At 54.4% G+C, this 14807-nt stretch overlaps 1 protein-coding gene across 5 annotated transcripts in view; it reads left to right on the forward strand.

Annotated features, from left to right (window-relative positions):
• Positions 1-2241: 2241 nt before the first annotated feature.
• NAV1 (neuron navigator 1) overlaps positions 2242-14807 on the forward strand; it is a 245829-nt gene continuing 233263 nt past the window's right edge. For all 5 annotated transcript variants that reach the window (XM_055319071.1, XM_055319072.1, XM_055319073.1 and 2 more), the window contains exon 1: positions 2242-2495. The gene's annotated coding sequence lies outside the window, so the exon portion shown is untranslated. The remainder of the gene's footprint in view (positions 2496-14807) is intronic.

Here is a 14807-nt window from a genome sequence, read left to right on the forward strand (position 1 = left end):
GGGCCCCCAGCAGTGAGCCTGAATCTCCTTCACTTACCAACCCTTTCACTCCCCAGCACCCCTGTAGTTCCCTCCACCCTCCGCTCCCCACAACCAGGCCATTGCCTTTACGTCTTATTGATTTTCATATTTAAGGAAAATCCATTTGCTTGATTCAGAGCAACTGAGTCATCGCTGCGTTCAGAGGAAAATCACTCACAAAGTAGGCACTTGGCAGGAGCGGCTTCTGGGATGGGCGGGGAATGTGCTTAGGCCCGACCAGCGACCAGCGCGCTCTGTCCAGAGTTGCTCTGGCTCCTCTTCTCCACTGCTCCGGCCTCGTCCTCGCCACTTTCTCTTTCAGGGGCCTTCACCTCCACTGCCTGTCACCCCAACCAGACTCGCCTGTTTGTTCTCAGCCCTCCCCTCCGGCCCCCACCTGGCCACACGCTCTTATGTTTACCTGTTGGAGGCTTATGATTGGGACATTTGGGGCAGGGTCAGAGGGGACTCGTGTGATCAGCCCTTCATAAATGGGGGAGAAATATTAATCATACGCACTGACGCAAGAAACTGGACCCTTACACAATGCCGGCTTCGGCCCTCCTTCCGCTTCTGGGTAGCACCCAAGGAGCTGCATCATTCTAACATTACCCATGTGGGTGAGGGCCCTGTGTCCAGCCTCATGATGGGTCCCGGGCGGTTCAGTCTCTGATACCGGTTTGCATGACTGTCTTGGAATCTTGGTCCTTGGGCCTAGGAGGGCAGAAGAGCTCAGTCAGTCCACTCCAGGAACCCTCCAGAAGGGACAGTGCTTCTTCTTAAAGGACCAGGCTTCCCTCCTGCAGGCACGGGGGACTGTGAAGAATTCTAGTAAGCGCATCGCTGAATGCCAGACGCATGCAGGGTTGCGGGACTCAGACTCCACGATGCTTACGATGCTTACGGAGTGCTACCAGGCCCTCTCCTCCTCCTCCTCCTCCTCCTCCTCCTTCTTCTTCTTCTTCTTTTTAAGATTTTAATTTATTTATTCATGAGAGATGCAGAGAGAGACACAGGCAGAGAGAGAAGCAGGCTCTTCACCAAGCAGGGAGCCTGATGCATGACTCGATCCCGGGACTCCCGGATCCTGCCCTGGGCCCGAGGCAGGTGCTCAACTGCTGAGCCACCCAGGCACCCCCAGACCCTCTTCTAAGGTGTCACCTCTATTTATTGCCCTTTATCCTCCCTACAATCTTATGACGCCGCGACAGTTATTATCCCATTTACGTACAGCTGAAGAAGTGGAGGTGGTCGGAGAATCAAGAATTTGTTCACAGTCCCAGAGCTACCAAGTGGTAGGTCCAGGATTTGAACCCGGGCGCTCTGCCCCAAGAACCTGTACTTGTAGTCGCTGTACACAAACGGGGCAAGGGATTCATCTCAGGGGTCCGTCAGACACACCCCACTCCCCACCTCAAGACAACCCATTCCTTCCATGGACAAAAACTGCGTAAAGATCCTCTCCCCTGGTCAGACGGGGAGGTCTTCAGTGTCGCTGCTGGTCACTGTCCAGCGGCCCTGGATTCTCCCCTTGGGACCGGGCACTAGGACCAGCTGCCCGGAAGGGTCCTTGGGTCCCCGAGGACCAAGATAGGGGCTCTCATTCTCATCCTGACCCTGCTCCCTGACGTTCAGAGACCTCCCCGGCAGCTGGGCTTCACCTTCTCCCGGGCCCTAGTGCCATGCCCAGCGGGCTGCCTGCCGCTGTGGGTCTCTGGGCCCCATCCCCTGGGGGCCTCGCGGAGCTCACAGCCTTGTCCAGAGGCGCAGGTCACGGGCGCCCGCGGGCGGGGAGGGCGGGGGGGGGTGCCCAGGGCGCACCGGCCTGGCCCTCCCGCCCCCTCTCTGCGCCCCGCTCGCACCCCCGCGGCCCTGCCAGGAGGGGGGCGGCGGAGGGCAGCGGAGGGCAGCGGAGGGCAGCGGAGTCGCCCTACCTCGCCGCGCGCCTACGCTCCGCGGGCACCTCTGGGCCCCCCCGGGAGAGGGCGCAGGGCGCGCGGGGTCGGGAGCGCGCGGTGGGGGGGCGGCGGGCCGGGCGGGGCTCGGCGGTGCCCGGGGGGCGGGGCGGGGCGGGCGGGCGGGCGGGCGAGGGCAGGAAGGGGTTACGGGGAGGCCGCGTCGGAGGCGGCGGGGAGGCCGGCGCGCGCCCGGGGCAGCGGGTCACCAGGCTCCGCCCCGGCCGCCCGGCCCCGGGGACGCACTTTGTTCGGGAGCCGCCTCCCGCGCCTGGTGGGGCCGGGGCCCGCGGCGGCCCCAGAGCGAGGCGGCCCCAGAGCGAGGCGCCCCCGGCCGCGGCCCCCGAGAAACTTTCTTATCGCGAGGAGCGCGCGCCCGGGCCGGCGCCGCGCGGGGGATGCGCCAGTGTGCGCGGCGGCGGGGACCCGGACCCGGACCTGGAGCCCGAGCCCGAGCCCCAGCCCCAGCCCCAGCCCCAGCCGGAGACCGGGACCCGGACGGGGACGGCGGGCGCGCCGGTGAGTGTGCGCGGAGGCGGGGCGGGGGTGCGGACGGGGCTGCGGAGGGGATGGGGACGGGGACGGGGACGGGGACGCGGAGGGGATGGGGACGGGGACGGGGACGGGGACGGGGACGCGGAGGGGATGGGGACGGGGACGGGGACGGGGACGGGGACGGGGCCGGGGCCCGGCAGGCTCGCGCTGGGCTCGGGCGGCGCCGGAACAACAGCCGGGGCGCTGCGCGTCTGCCCCGGGGCGGGGGGCTCACTAGGGGGCCGCCCAGTTCCGGCCTTTCCGAGCCTCAGTTTCCCTCCCGTGGGATCCCCGCAGCGTGAAGCGTGTCGAGCCCTCCCCGCCGGAGCCCCCGAGGGCTGCGCCGCCGCACACGCTCACGCGCGAGCCCCACTCGGTGCCGTCCCCGCGGGGCGAGCGGAGCAGCCGGGGCAGGTGACCTCGCTCGCGGGCGGCTCCCGGGGTGCGCGGGTGCGCGGAGAGGCGTGCGCCGCGCGACCCCCGGGGCTGTCCGGCTCTGGAGGCCGCCCAGGGCCAGCGCCCCCGGGACACGGGAGGGGGGAAGGGCGAGGCCGGGTGACTCCGGGGCTCACCTGCGGGCTCGGCGCCGGGGCTGCCGGGGTCCCCTCCGTGGGAGCGGACGGTGGGACGAGGCATCGCCGAGGCTGCGGAGGCCCGGGGAGGCAGCATCCGGAGGACGTACGGGGGTGTCCTGGGGTGTCCTGGGGCTGTCCTGGGGCTGTCCTGGGATTGTGCTGGGGCTGCCCTGGGGTGTCCTGGGGCTGTGCTGGGGGTGTGCTGGGGTGTCCTAGGGGTGTGCTGGGGCTGTGCTGGGGGTGTCCTGGAGCTGTGCTTGGGCTGTGCTGGGGGTGTCCTGGAGCTGTGCTGGAGCTGTGCTGGGGCTGTGCTGGAGCTTTGCTGGGATTGTGCTGGGATTGTGCTGGGATTGTGCTGGGGCTGTGCTGAGGCTGTCCTGGGATTGTGCTGGGGCGGTGCTGGGGGTGTCCTGGGGCTGTGCTGGGGGTGTCCTGGAGCTGTGCTGGGATTGTGCTGGGGCGGTGCTGGGGGTGTCCTGGGGCTGTGCTGGGGCTGTGCTGGGGCTGAAGTCCACCCGCAGACAGGGTGCCTCTTCCCCCGAGCCCAACCCTGGAAGATCAGCTGGCGAGTCAATGGGACTTTGTTAGGACCGCCGCGGGGCGCAGCTGGCGCCGGCTTGGGAAGCGCCGGCCCCGGGTTGATAAGGGCTGTGTGTGTGGCTTCCTGTTCCCGAGGTGGGGATGCCCCGGCCTGCTCACAGCGCGGAAGCCTGCGGCCACGGCCCAGCCTAGGTTTTCATCTTTCCGGATGCTGAGGTCCCCTGCTTCTGGCTGCTGATGGGGCAGCTGGACTTCGCACAAAGAACCCCTCCCCAAGGAGGCGGAGCTGCCCCTTCAGGGGCCTTGGCTGCCCTCAGCCCCCAAACACATGTGTCCCTGCAGCCTCCTTATGGATTTGTTTTTCTTTTTCTTTTTTTTATCCTGCCTTGAATTTTGGTTAGTGTGTCCTTGAGATGAAACTGGGAAAGGACACTGTGACAGTGGATTTCCTCCCCTGAAATTAGAGCTTTATCTCATCTTTCAACATTAATTTCTAGGGGAAGTTATCCGGGTGTAGTTCTCTATCGGCCTGTGTCGCTAACAGCCCAGATGATCAGAGAGCAAATAATTTGCCTGGTTCGGTTTTTCACTTCTTTTAAAATGGAGCTGGGGGACGTTGCTACTCCTGGAAGAACAGACAAGGCTTTTCAGGTCTGTGCTTCCGCCTCAAGGGCCCAGTGACTGAACTTCTCAGGTGAAGGGGGGGCGGGGCAGCCCCTATTCCCAACTGGAGATTTATATGAACTCCCCCCGGGCAGGTTTCACACTCTACTTTGTGTTTTAGATATTTGGGATTTGTGCACATGCCTTATCCCCCTATGAATGCCGTCTAGCCAGATACCCCATTGCAGCCCAGCACGTAGTAGGCACTTTCTAAATGTTTGCTGAGTCGTACAACTGGAAAAAATCTAAGGAACACCCACCCAGAGGCCTCCCATCCAAATCAGGTGCCCTTTTGTTCATTTTGAGGGAGTTGCTTAATTGCCTCCACCACACTCTTTCCCTCTTAAAACCTGGTCCATAAGGGGGATTGATTTGCCCACAGATGGGCAATATTTAAGCATCAGGGCCTTTTGTGAGGCGTACCTGGGGAGCCCTGGCCTGGGGAAACTGAAAACAGGAATGCTGTTTCTCCTTCCCTTGCCAGATCTGCTCCCCTCCTGAGTCCACCTGAGCCTCTAGCATCTGCTCGGCCTTGGTCAAGTAGAAGAGAGTGGCCTAGAGTCGGAAAATCTCTTGTCTGTTCTTTAAAATTTGTCCTCTTTCCGCTTTTCTTTCCAATCAACGTCACTTCCCCTTTCTTTTAAAGTTCTTTTGAGGGGCACCTGGGTGGCTCAGTACCCTGCCTTTGGCTCAGGTCCTGGGATGAGTCCCGCATGGCATGGCGCTCCCCGCAGGGAGCCTGCTTCTCCCTCTGCCTCGCTCTCTGGGTCCGTCATGAATAAATAAAATCTTTAAAAGAAAATAAAGTCCTTTTGAGTTCTTAATGGGTTTGGCCTTTAGAAAAAAAAAAAAAAACTAGACCGTCAAAGTCAAAAGCCTCTCTTCCCCTCCCACCTCCTGTCCTGCCCCTCCTCCCTTTAGGGATAAGAATCAAGAGGGGGGGAGCGAATGGACTCAAAGCCACACAGCCCTCTAGGCACAGGTCTTCTGGCCACCAGTCTAGGACTTACTCCCTTTCAGCAAATGCCTTCCTTGCACTCAGAATTTTCTCTGCCTAGTGTTTCCATCCATAGATCTTGGCAGATGTTCCTTAGCTGTCAGTGAGAGAGGAACAGAAACGGGTTAAGGGGAGCTATCTCAGTGATGGAACCAACTCCAGCCCTTAGTGTCTCTGGAGTATGGAGAACTAAGAATGTGGCAATACTTGGCAAACCCTTCATCTTTCTGGCCCCTAGTCACAAAACAATAATTAAAAACACTTTTAGTTCCTTCTTCGACGTAAAAAAAAAAAAAAAAACACAAAAAACCCCAACCAACTTTTCAAGTAAGAAACACCCTCTTTGGTATAAACAGTTTGCTGGGCCTAATCTGTTCTTTCAACCTCCCAGGAAGGCTGACTCAGGCCTGATTTCCTCCAAGGGGCCTGGGACTTTGCTTCCCAGCTTCCTGTGACTCTTGAGAGACGTGAAGGGAAGCAGAATGGCCAAGACCCAGGCCTCTCTGAAGTGCCTGCGGATGTGGCGCCTCTTCAGCACGGCCTGTGCAGTCCACCCTGCCACCCCATCGACTCTCTGCTCCACTTAATTTTAATATGAGCTGCACTAATATGCGTGAAAAATGAAAGGTGCTGAAAAGCATGTGCCTCCACCAAGGCTGTTAATAACAAAATGTTTCCACTTCAAAGGATCCTGAGACTCTTTTAACAGCCAAGACTTAGATGCTCTGGAAGCTTTCCTGAATGGGATTTTTTTTTTTTTTCATTTCTTTTTCAGGTTGTTCATTGGTGGTGGTAGTATTGAAACACAGCTGATTTTTGTGTGTTGATCCCGTACTCTTGCAACTTTGCCAAATTATTATGTGTGTGTTAGCCTTAGTAGCTTTTTGCGCGTGTGGAGTCTTTGGGGGTTTTCTAATGTAGAATCATGTCAACTCTATGGTTCTTCATTTCCAATTCGGATGGAAATGAATTTATTTATTTTTTTTTTAAATTTTATTTTGCTTGAGTTTGTGGTGTTTTCCCGAATTGCTCTGGCTAGAACTTCCAATTCAATGTTGAGTAGCAGTGGTGAGACTGGATGTCCTGGTCTTGTTGCTGATCTTAGAGAAAAAGCTCTCAGTTTCACCATCTAGTGTGATGCTTGCTGTGGGGTTTTCATAAATGTCCTGTGTCTTGTTGAGGATATTCCCTTCTATTTCCAGTTTCCTAAGTGTTTTCATCATGAAAGGTGTTGGATTTTGTCAGATTCTTTTTTCTGCGCCAATTAAGATAATCATGTGTTTTGGTTACATTACATTCAACATTGCATGTTGAATTACCCTTCCATTTCTGGGATAAATCCCTCTGAAACTTTTTTTTTTTTTAATTTGCAAAGTTTTCTTCCTTTTATTTTAAAAGACTGAAGATGGGGCACCTGGGTGGCTCAGTCAGTTAAGCATCTGACTCTTATTTTCAGCTCAGATCATGATCACGTGGTCGTGGGGTCGAGCCCCGCGTCGGGCTTTTGCACTCAGCACTCAGTGTGGAGTCAGCTTCTGATTCTCTCTCTCCCTCCTGCTCACTTTGTCTCTTTCTTTCTCTCTCAAATTAAAAAAAATCTTTTTTTTAATAGATTTTATTTATTTATTCATGAGAGACATAGAGAGAGAGGCAGAGATACAGGCAGAGGGAGAAGCAGGCTCCATGCAGGAGCCCGATGTGGAACTCGAACCCAGGACCCTGGGGTCACGCCCTGAGCTGGAGGCAGATGCTCAACCACTGAGCCACCCAGGCGTCTTCCGAAAAAAAAAAAAAGAAAAGAAAAAAGAAAATCTTTTTTTTTTTTTTTAAATTTTTATTTATTTATGATAGGCACACAGTGAGAGAGAGAGAGAGGCAGAGACATAGGCAGAGGGAGAAGCAGGCTCCATGCACCGAGAGCCCGACATGGGATTCGATCCCGGGTCTCCAGGATCGCGCCCTGGGCCAAAGGCAGGCGCTAAACCGCTGCGCCACCCAGGGATCCCCGAAAAAAGAAAATCTTAAAAAGACTGAAGAGAATTTGACACAATGCTAGCAGTACAGTTTGGTGGGTCAATGCACGTTCGTTCTATTTTTCTCATAGTCACTGTACTTGAAACGTTAAACAGTTTTTTTATTGTGGTAAAATATATGTAACATAAAAGTAACCATTTTAACCACTTTTAAGTGTGCAGTTCAGTAGCATTAAGTGCATTCCCCTTGTTGTATGACCATCACCATCATTCATCTGCAGAACTTTCTGGTCCTCCTGGGCTGCAACTCCGTGCCTGTTATATAACAGTCAACTCCGCACTCTCTGCTCCCCTCACCCCCAGCTCCTGGCAATCACCATTCTGCTTTTTATCTCTATGAGTTAGTGAAGACTCTGTAATAGCTCGAGAAGTCAGGACTTCATGGCTTTGATTGAGGGACGAAAGGGCCTCACCTGCCTTCCAAAGGGAACATCCTGGAGGGATTTTGATTTGGATATTCTTGGCTTACAGACAGCCCCTCAACAACCACCCCTGTGTCCCAGACGTTGGGCCCGGATGTAGAGAGGAACAGATCCCTGGTGGTCACGAGGCTCAGAGGGCACCCAGCTCTGCCTCAGCGTGAGCTTCATTTTCTCCAGTCCACTGGTCCTCCGCCTTGGCTGCGCATTAGAATCACCTGGGGAGCTTTTAAAAATTACTGATTCCTGGGCCCACCCCCAAGAGGTTCGTCTTCATCTGGTTCGGATTGCAGCCCTGGGGTCTGTCATTGTCTAAGGCCCCTGCAGTGACTCTGATGCACAGTGAGGGTTTCAACCGCTCGGTGGTTGAGCTGATTTACTCCCTGGAACCCTTGGCTGGTCACAGCTTCCAGTGACGCAATTCCCTCCCCATCTGGACAATAATACTGACCCACTTTACATCCCTCCCCTGATTTTAAAATCCATTTGTAAATAGAATAAATGTCAACTTCTGTAGAATTAAACTTGCAAACTCGTAAAGAGCCTTAACTGTCCTGTAGCCCTATTTCTTTTTTCCTTTTGCAGATACATCAGGCCCCCCTAAAACATCCCCACCAGGGGTCATCCAGCTTGGACACCTCTGTTGCTGGGCAACTCCCAGCAACGGTGGGTGTGTTGCAGTCATCTTATTCCATATTTGGACAGCTTGGTCTCTCAGAGTTTCTTCTTGTATTAATCTGTCATGGGTGTGATTTCTACCCATTGGGGAAAGATACCAGAAGGTGAACGGGCTTCACCAAAACGCATCCCCAAATAAAGTTAGGGGATATGCAACATAAAGCATGTGGAATAAGTGCAGTTGCCCTGCACAGTGACAGCCCTTCAATATTTGGAAATGGCTACAGTGTGCCTGCCCTGTCTTTTCCTCTCTGCTCTCGGCTGCCCTGGTTTTTTTTGCAGATCTCCTTCATTGGATGTGTTCTCAAGTATTTTCTGGGAAGATGTATGAGGTAATAGCAAGAATTAGCAAGAATTTAGATCATGAAATGAGCCAGACTTGGAGTCAAGGTCCAAATCTTGACTTTGTGTGTCAGGTCCCTAGCGCGTGATGAGTGTTCAGCAAATACTAGCCATTGCAATCACGTTATCCACAGTGACATCATTATCTCTAGCTGCGTGACCTGAAGCCGGCCAGGGAAACTCTTAGAGACTCAGCTCCTCCCCCCCCCCCCCCACGAAAAGTCAAATGAAAATTGCCTTACTCCGAAGACCGTGTTCCCCAGCTTGCCTGAGCTCAACCTCCTTCCTGTCCTTCAGTGATCCCTGTGTTCTGGCAAGTTTGGGAAATGCAGGTGGGGAGTGACTATGGATCAAGTGAGGCCACGCGAGCCCTGACCCAGTCCTGGGCCTGCAGGGTGTGAGCTCGGTTCATCCAGATTGCCCCCCCACCCCCGTTATACTAATAACCCTTAAGACAAGCTACAGTTTCTCTCCATTTGAATGTGTTGTGTCCAGAACGAAATGCAGCGCTCCGGTTACGGGCTACTGGCACCATCGCCCATGATCAGTTGGGCAAAGCAGCTTTTTTTCCCCTTCAATTTGTAGATTGCCCCTGCAAACCTGCAAACTGGCCTGTCAGGGAAAAGACGGGAGCATGAGGGCATAAAGGGGTGAGAGTCTGATCACACCTTCTGCTTTGTATTGTTTGTTGTTGAACTGATTTGTTTCGTGTTGGTGTTACCTGATTTTTTTTCTTTCTTTTTTTTCTTTTTTTTTTTTTTTTTTTGGTAGATGGCAAGGATAGCATAGAATGTAAAGTCAATTCCCAGTGCCTCTTTTCCCAGTTCATTGGTGCAGATAATTGAGTTGACTGGAAGGAGTATCCGGGTTCTGGGTAGTGCTAAGATACCAACTGTTCTCTTCCTGCTTTCCTTTTAACACGAGAGAGACAGCTGACGAGACACCCGGTGACGGAGCCTCAGCCAGGACCCAGACTGGGCAGCTGTCTGCCTGGCTGTGCATCTGGGGCGCTTCTGTCCCTCTGCCCTCCCTCCCCAGAGCTTCTGAAGCAGGTCTCCGTTACCCCGGGTGTCCCCACCCCGCAGAACGCTGACCATCAGCCTCCTACCTGGGAGCTCTCCATCACCTCCCAGGCATGGTCAGCTCTCTAAGGGCTTTATGACCTCAGCAAAGCTGCCCCCACCTCCCTGGGAGGGACTGTTGGGAACTGCAGTGTTGGGCCCACACCTAATTCCCAGAGTAGGCAAAGGGCTGCGTGACCTTAGGTGCTTTCCAGCCCTGCAGGTGCCCCTCCGTCCCCCCGCCGCCGCCACGCCATGAGGTTTTATTCTGAAAAATGTCCAGTCAGTAGAGAAAGTGAAAGAGTAGTACCATTCATTAATGTCTGGACTCACTAATTGTTAACATTTTTTTAAAAGATTTTATTTATTCATGAGAGACACAGAGAGAGGCAGAGACCCAGGCAGAGGGAGAAGCAGGCTCCCTGCGGGGAGCCCCATGTGGGACTCGATCCCAGGACCCCAGGGTCACGCCCTGAGCCAGAGGCAGATGCTCAACCGCTGAGCCACCCAGGTGTCCCTTGTTAACAATTTTTTTAAAAAAATTTATTTATTTAAGAAAGAGAGCATGAATGGGGCAGGGGCAAAGGGACAGGGAGAAGAAGACTCCCCGCTAAGCAGGGAGCCCCATGTGGGGCTCGATCGGGGGCTCGAGGGGGAGCTAGACGAGGAGCTCTGGGCTCTAACCCACGACCCCGAGATCATGACCTAACAGACTGAGCCACCCAGGTGGCCCTGATGGTTAGCAGTTTGCTACACTGTGCTCCCTCTGTCTCTGTCTTTCTAATAAAACTCCTGAGCCATATGAAAATGATTTGCTGACATTGTGACACTTAGGCCCTAAATACTTCAACATGTATTTCGGAAGGACAAGGGCGTTCGCCTACATAACCACAGCCAATGATACCGGCTTTAGCAGAAGTATTTAATCTACGGGCCATATTCATATTTTCCGGTTGTTCCCCAAACCGGGGAGCGCTGTGCATTTTTTTCCCACCGCAGCCTGCTGTGTGGAGGCTCAAACTGCAGCTTTCTCTCCCAGAAGAAGGACACGAAGTCCTGATCCTTTAAATTGAGATCGTGATGCACGGAGTACAAAGTATTTCAACTGCACTTAATCTTTATAGCCGCTGAGTGAGATAGATACTGACGTCCCGGGCGCCCTGGGAGCGTTAGTACCTCTGTTCTAAACACAATGCAAAGAGTCTTATAATTTTGCTTTCCAAGGTGTTTGGACATCGGTGACTCATTTCTTAATAATTTAAAATTGGCTACTTCTTGGGATCCCTGGGAGGCTCAGTGATTAAGCGTCTGCCTTTGGCTCAGGGCGTGAACCTGGGGTCCTGGGATCGAGTCCCACATCCGGCTCCCCACAGGGAGCTTGCTTCTCTCTCTGCCTCTCTCTGTGTGTCTCTCACGAATAAATAAATAAAATCTTAAAAAAATAAAATAAAATTGGCTACTTCTTGGTAACCCTGAACATATACAGAAACTACTGTGAAGTGAGAAAAGATCTGTCACCTATAAGTGATTTCCAAATATAATTAATTTTTATGAAAATTACATTTACATATCGATGCAGTTGATATGCTGTTTCATTTTGTAGATGTTTCGTTAAACTATGGCTAGTCTCCATTTCGCAGCTTTATTTTTTTGTATCGTGGAACCCATGACGTCTCCCATGGGCCTCCGAAAAGCTGCTGGGTCGCAGGCCTTCCGTCCTAGACACAGGTGGGGTGGGCGGGGAGCACACCTCTGGTCCCCGAGGGATCTGTGGGTGAGTATTGGAGACCGGCATCACTCAGGGACATTCGTGGCCTGAGCCTGAGAGTGTGGCTGAGCTCTTAGGAAGTCACAAGACCCAAATCCCATCCTCCCGTCGTGGGTCCTTCTGGGGTCTTGACTGCAGAGCTTCCTGCAGCTTAGGGTAGGACCTTCACTGACCTATTTCACAGCCAACCCCTCATTTCCTTTTCATGGCAACCCTAGGAGGTGGTAAGGCAATCGTTCCTCTTTATACACACCGGGAAGGAGGACTCCGTGAGGCTGGGTAAGTTGCCCAAGGCCTTATACAGCAGAGGGGGGAGCGTCTTCAATGGCCTGTGGTTGTCCTGATACACAAATGCAGAAATCACACTGAGGTTTTCTGTTTGCTTGTTTTAAAGATTTTATTTATTTATTTGAGAGTGAGAACACGAGTCGGGGAGGGGCGGAGGGAAAAGAGAAGCAGAGGGATGCTCAGCCCCCCGCTGAGCAGGGAGCCTGATGCGGGGCTCCATCCCAGGACCCTGGGATCCTGACCTGAGTTGAAGGCAGACGCTGAGCCGACGAAGCCACCCAGGCGCCCCACATTGAAGGTTTTTTTTTTTTTAAACTAATTTTGCTACTCTATTTATTTTGACAAGTCCTTAAGATTTGTCTGTCAGAGAAAGCTACTTAAAAGTACATCACCAATTTTATCCCTCCTGCTAATTTTACCCAGTCAAGGGAACAATGTAAAAGTGTTATATTTTGAGTTCTGTCTCTCATTGCCTCCTCCGAGTTGAAAATAACTATTGTGTGTGAATCTAGGGCCGCGTTAAGCTGGCAATCCTTTAAGACTTTTGCTTTTTAGCTGGTCTGGACCTGTAAACTGGCCTTCCCCCGTTTACACACCTCCTGTGATATCCAGATCTCTCTCTGCCACCCATTACCCACCTCCTTAGGGGATGTCATCACAAAGACACATCTGTTAAGGCCACATCGCACCTCTGAGTCATCTCCCCACTTCCTCTTGCTGGCCGTGGCCAGAAAGAAATGAGAGGCCACTCAGGAGGCTCAGAAAGTGACCGCAGGGTTGGGGTGGCTGTGGGAAGTAGGTGGGAAGGGCCGTTGTGAGCTGGCCACGGAGACCATGATACTCTCATACCCACATCCAGCCCAGACAAAGGCCTCTGTGTTTGGGATGGCAGGGCTGGGGCAGATGGGGGTGTTGGTGTGCTGGTAGAGTCTGGGAGACGCTCCCCAGGGCAGAGACAAGCGTGCAGAGTCGTACTCTGCTGGCAGTAGCCTAGCTGGGTCTTGGCACATAGTAGGGCTCATTGATTGCTCCTAGGATAAGGGATGCTTGTCCTTAAGCTGAGGGATGGCTGGGAATGAATGTAAGTGCCGTTGGTCCTGAATTCCCCAGGCTGGCTTGGAGGCCACCTCCTTGCTTCCTTGGCTGCTCCCTGACATGCGGCCTCTGAGTGAATGGCTGTCGTGGAAATTGCAGTCTTTGGAGTCAGCCCGACCCACCAGGAGCCTCCCTGAGCTTCGGCTTCCTCACCTGCCAGTGGGGGCAGTCATACCCACCCCACGGGGCTCTGAGGGTCATCCTGAGGCTGTTACAGACCCTCCGGCGTAAAGCGAATGGGAGAGGTCATCGTCGGCCTGGATCCTGATGCCCCCGCGGCCCTCCACCCTTGGTCCTGGGTGGGTCAGCGTAGCCTAGACCGCGTGACCGAGCAAAACAAAGGATGCCGCAAGCATTCAGCTCCCCAGCTCTGCACACTGTGCTTCTGGGTGGATTTACCCCCAAAGGGGTGTTTATGTACCAGACAGGGGGAAATGTTTCCCTGTCTGAGGGTCAGACAGACCGGGTGGGAGTGGTGCCGGCTGGAAGACGTATGGTCCCTCTGGGCCCCTCTGGGCTCCAGACTGCAGGCCTCTGGGGGGTGTGGGGGAGTGGAGTGGCCTGGGGTTTTGTTTGGCAAAGCCCGCCTATTATCTGGCCCAGGCTGTGTTTCCAGGGCATTATAAATAGCAGTGGCTTCGGGAGGAGAGGTCGCAGATGTGGCCGAGGCAGAGTGGATGGGAAGGTGGGAGATTGGAAATGATGAGCTCGAGCCTTTGTGGGCCGGAGCACAGGCTGGGGCCGTCTCCATGGCAGTGGGACACCAGGGAGCGCTCAGCCTGGGTGCCTTGGAGGCAGAAGGCCTGACTTACAAGCCAGAAAAGCCTGTGCTCAGTGGCCCGTGGGCCAGAGCTGCCCGTTCTATTTGCTTCCATCTGCCTCTTTGTGGAGAGCCCGGAGCGGCTGCCTGAACCCGGGCGGGGGATGGAGCAAGAGCCCGAGCAAGGTTCCAGGCCTAGAGACATGAGTAGAAGCAAATGGCTCCTCACCTTGAGCAGCACCCTGTCCCCCGCACCCCCCGTGTGCCCTGGGCTGCCTTTCCCTCCAGGAGAGAGAGAGAGAGAGAGAGAGAGAGAGAGAGAGAGAGAGAGAGAGAGAAAGAGAGAGAAACCCCTTACTCTTCTATTTCTTTCTATTCTCTTCTAAATTGAGGTATTTTTGTTTTTTTTTTTTAAGATTTTTTTAAATTATTTATTCATGAGAGACACAGGGAGAGAGAGAGGCAGAGACGCAGGCAGAGGGAGAAGCAGGTTCCATGCAGGGAGCCCGATGCGGGACTCGATCCCGGGTCTGCAGGATCACGCCCTGGGCCCAAGGCGGCGCTAAACCGCTGAGCCACCCGGGCTGCCCGCGTTATGTTTTATAAACCGTGAAATGCACGATCTTAAGTGTCCAGGGCGATGCTTTCTTGACGGATGAATACACCTTCGTACCCCACGTCCCAGCCCAGGCGCCGAGCGCCTCCCGCGGCCCGCAGTCCCCAGCTGTGTGCACACCCCGTCCCCACGGCGTCACCGTGCTGAGTCTTATTACCGTGATTAGTGCTGCCTCTTCTTGAGCGTCCCGTACACAGACTCGCAGCGTCTGATCTGTTTTGCGTCCGGCATCTTCAGCTCAACGTAATATTTTTGAAATTCACCTGTGTTGGATGATGTAGTCTTTTCCTTCGAACTTCTGATGTGGGAACGCACCACAGGGGGCGGTTAAGCGGCTGCCTTCAGCTCAGGTCATGACCCCAGGTCCTGGGATCCAGGTCAGGCTCCCAGCTCAGCGAGGAGTCTGCTTCTCCCTCTGCCCCTCCCCCTGCTTGTGCGCTCTCCCCGGCTCGTTCTTTCTCT

Source organism: Nyctereutes procyonoides, unplaced genomic scaffold (assembly GCF_905146905.1).
Source record: "Nyctereutes procyonoides isolate TBG_1078 unplaced genomic scaffold, NYPRO_anot_genome, whole genome shotgun sequence".
In the NCBI taxonomy this organism is placed as follows: Eukaryota; Metazoa; Chordata; class Mammalia; order Carnivora; family Canidae; genus Nyctereutes; species Nyctereutes procyonoides.